The sequence below is a fragment of the Cynoglossus semilaevis genome, chromosome 2 (genome assembly GCF_000523025.1).
Source record: "Cynoglossus semilaevis isolate Cse_v1.0 chromosome 2, Cse_v1.0, whole genome shotgun sequence".
In the NCBI taxonomy this organism is placed as follows: Eukaryota; Metazoa; Chordata; class Actinopteri; order Pleuronectiformes; family Cynoglossidae; genus Cynoglossus; species Cynoglossus semilaevis.
In genome coordinates this window covers 10,040,680-10,044,939 of record NC_024308.1, presented here as the reverse complement: position 1 = coordinate 10,044,939, position 4,260 = coordinate 10,040,680, and positions in this window count along the sequence as shown.

Below are 4,260 nucleotides of genomic sequence, written 5' to 3'. Positions count from 1 at the left end.
AGAGAGAGCGAGAGAGAAGCAAAGGGTTTGTATTGAATGGTTCTGTACTGCAGAAAAGGAAGGGGATTCTAGGCCAGGAGTTCCTAAGAAGCTTGGGTAATATAGAGGAGGAAACACTGGGATCAGGATCAGGAGGAGGAGGAGGAGGAGGAGGAGGTGTCACGTCTGTCTAATGCCAGATATTTCAGGATGTTTATGTTTTTTCATTGGTCGCCCACACAGTCAACTGCATCCATTTGTTCTTTAAACCCTAAACTTTAAACTTTAAAATCAGCTTGATTTCACTAACCCCCACACTGGAGAACAGCAGTTTGAATAAACACTGAGCCAGCAGTCCACACAGGGTTCTGTAGCTCCTCATTCAGAAACGTCAGGGTGAAGAAAACACGTTTACTTTGCTGTAATAAGTGAAGCCACAAAAGTTTTCCTATAGTTTCATTCATCTTTTATTCAAAAGTACTATCCCCTGAACCACACCTCCCAATATTGAAGCCATGTGAGTACAGAGCATTTTTAGACCATTTATATCACTGGAATTAGTAATCAGCAGTTCATTTAAAAAAATGTTTTATATCAGAACAGCAGCAGTCATTGACAAACGAATAAAGAGTCTCCTGGTGAAAAGGTAAATGACCTGCATGGAGGAGGAGTGTTTACCTGAACACTTTATATCAGCCGGTCGTCTAATTTGGCTTCAGGTTGAATCACATTTGTCATTCATCCTCTCTCTCACAAAGGCTGAAACAAATCAGCGAGGACTCCTAACGTTTCCTTAAGAAAATATGCAGATCAGCGACGGTGAGTATAACCGAAGGATTAAAGAAATGGAAAGCAGTCCGTCCCGTTTGTTCTGACGGTGCGTCCAAGTGTGGGTTTATTCATAGGTCCGGCCTGTTTGTTTAAAGGGCAGCTTGGGTTACGTTCATTAAACCACAGGCTGCTGTTTCACTTCAAGGGTGTAATGCCTATGTCATCAGATCGCGTGATAAGAACTAATTTGTTCTTAACTAACAGTATCCTGTTTGAATAACATTCTCGTGCACTGGCGGGTGCCCGCTCCTCTGGTTGATTTGCCTCTAACTGATAAGCCAGCGAACCTAGCGCAGCCGACGGAGAGATCAAAACATCAAAAAGCCGCTTCCCCGCCACAGTCTGAAATAACTTCTGGTAGGCTTTCATCAGAACGTGCACCTCTGGACAACAATACATCCTGAATGACAGTCCAGCGCTGCTGCCTGGGCTTAATTACAGTTAATTGTCCATCAGTTCCATTTGTGGTTTTGCTGCATGTAGCAGCATCAAAACAGATCTTAAAGATGGCCCTGTACTTACTGGCCATATCAGAGGAAATAGGCCATAATGTTCCTGCTGCGGTCGCCCACCAGTGTTGCAGAAATACTGAAGGACAGGAGACACTGGCTGTGGTGGACTGGCTGTCTCCTTGACTGATCTGTCTGACTGACTGCTAGCACAGCTGGCTCTGTGCTTGTGAGGTATGAGGTTGCAAAAATGGGGATTACTTCACTGAACGGGTTGGAAGGGGCTGTATGGGAGCAGGCAAACGTCCACACACACACACACACACACACACACACACCGGTCTCATCACACATATGCCAGCTCCCTGGAGATTAGCCGTAAATCACATCTGAACAGCATATGTAACAAAATGTCACAGGGCAATTTTTTTTTTTGGACAATTTTTCCACACATATCTAACTGCACTGACAACTTCATCTCACATGAAGACACATGTTGCTGTGTAGAAACCTGCCACTGTCTGGACACAGGCGTCATCTGGCTACAAATCCAAGGCCTTGGAATTAATATGTGACATGACATATGTGCTTTGTACCAAAAAAGAATCTTGTTCATATATATATATATATATACATATATATTCACATCATATATTCTTTAAAAATTAACATCAAATCTATGCGTTGTTTAACTTTTCTTACCAGGGAACCCTGTGGCCTACAGGAGTTAGTTTAGTCACCACCTCTCATAGACTCCTGCCTTTGGCTTCTGTAAGTAGCCCAGATTGGTAGTTGACAGTAATGTACATGTACAAGCCAACATGATTGTCTGGCGATAGATGAAAGGGCCCGTCTGCCTTGAACTTTGAGTGGCTTCCATCTTTTTATCATCTTGCGCTTGGTTTGCCCCTCAAGGCTACTCAGAGATGAGGAAGATGGCAGAGGAAACAAAGAGCCCCGCACCTCCGCCGTCTCGTCTTGCCTTTGTAGCGCTCTCCCATCACTGTTAGTCACACGTGATTATGCCCCGTCTTCCACTGACCAAGTGTTGCTATTTGCCTGTAATAGTTTGACAATCAGTGTCAATCTGTGCTGGGCTCCGAATGTTGTTCACGCTGCCTACACTTTGACGGTGATTTTTACATGTTGTTAGCATACATGTTGCCATGTCCTCAGTTGGTCCTGTTTATACCTCAGTGTGGAGACGCTGCCAACATCCGCGCTGTTCGTGATCATTTACATGTTCCATATAAATGGATATATATCTAGTGTCGTTTCCCTACCGTTTGTGCTGAGAGGGTTGTTCTCAATTGTTGTCATGATCATGGGATTATGATTGACAGAAAAGACAAGCGGGGGAGGAGGGGAGTCAGGGCACCAGGACATGGACATGGACCTCCTCCAGGGCCTCTGCCATATCTTTAATCTATGGAAATGTATGGAGCGGATGAAGCGTAATTGTGAGACGGTCTCTGACCATTTCAGTCTCTCCAGTTGACACGTGAAGGGCCAGAGAGTAATCACAATGAGCACACTTTGCTGAATAGGGAGGGAATCAATTAATCCTGGAGAAAAACAAATGAAGCCTCCACTCAGGCCAGCGCTTCATCACACAATGGCATATATAAATGTTTGATCTTCCCTGAACCAGGTTAACAAACGTTTAGAGCATCTTCATTTACAGGAGGGCCAGCTCTCCAGGCTGTGTCCTCCTCCACCGAGGAGCCCGTCGTCCTAGCTTTCACCTCCCCGTCTTCCCCTTCCTCACGTTCTTCGCCGCCTCTCCATCTCCGAGCAGCGTCGCTCCGGTTTTCCTCCGCTCCAAACTCCCGCTGTCTCAGTCTGAACTCTCTCTCTCCTTCTCCAGTTGTTCGCTACAAAAATTCTAAATATTCAATGTGAGGACCAACTTGCACGGCTCCAACATCTTAATCCCCTCTGACACAGATGTATCTCTTGTTGACAGAGGGTGGGAGGGGTACACCATGAAAAACAGGATTCAGCTGACACAGTTGAAAATGTCACAGTGATTTATGGGCCTGTGTGTAAATCACGTGTTAGGGTGCACTGTATTCTTGAAACAACTTACTTTTCCTATTCAAAACGGAGCACTGATCCCGTTGGATCTTATGAAGGGCAATAAATTTGCCTGGGCAAAAGTATGGGGTTTGTTATTCCAGCTCCTTTTTTTCAGTCAGTTTCCAGTTCAACAGTTAAAAAATAAGTGTGTGTCACACTATATTACAGGAAAGAGAATAATATTGTAAAATAGCTTTCCACCGAACTGGACCTCGCTACGACTGCTGCTTGTAAAGAAATACCTCCGTTTATAGTTCCCCTGGACGTTGGTGCCTGCCCACAGTTGGAAAGCCTGGGTATTTATCAAATTAATAAAGCTAACTGCTGTTTATCTCTCCAAGTGAAGACTGGGATTTCTGACTGGGTTGCTGTGGGTCAGGGTCTAAGTGCTTTTTTATGTTAAAGTCTCAATTTCTTCGACACGTGTTGTGTGTACAAAGTCATTCCCAGTTTCCTGGTGTGTGTGTGTGTGTATTTTCCTGTGAAATCCACTGCAGGCCTCGGTGTGAGCTCCTTCAGGGAAAAGATCAACACTGACGACACACAACTAATGTGAAGGTTCGCTGAACTGCACCTGCATAAACACCAATGAAAAAGTGATGCTTGGTCGTGTGCAGATCAACTTCAGTCCACCCTAATGTTATAACGTATTTTCACTGCAACACACTGCAGTCCAGTTGGTGATGAGAGTCCTGCTGCTCCATGCTACACTGAACCAAAGGACCCTTGGAGCTGGCCAGACACCAAACGACTGCTGTTGTGTTGATGTCATGTTGTTGTTGTTTTTCTCAACAAAGTAGTACAATTAGGGCCACAGCAAGCCAGTAATGAGTGTGGTGGAGAGGGAACGCAGCGGCAGGGAAACACCCGGTGTGAGAAACAACGCGTGCCTCAGCCTGTGCGTCCCGCCGCGCAGAAATGA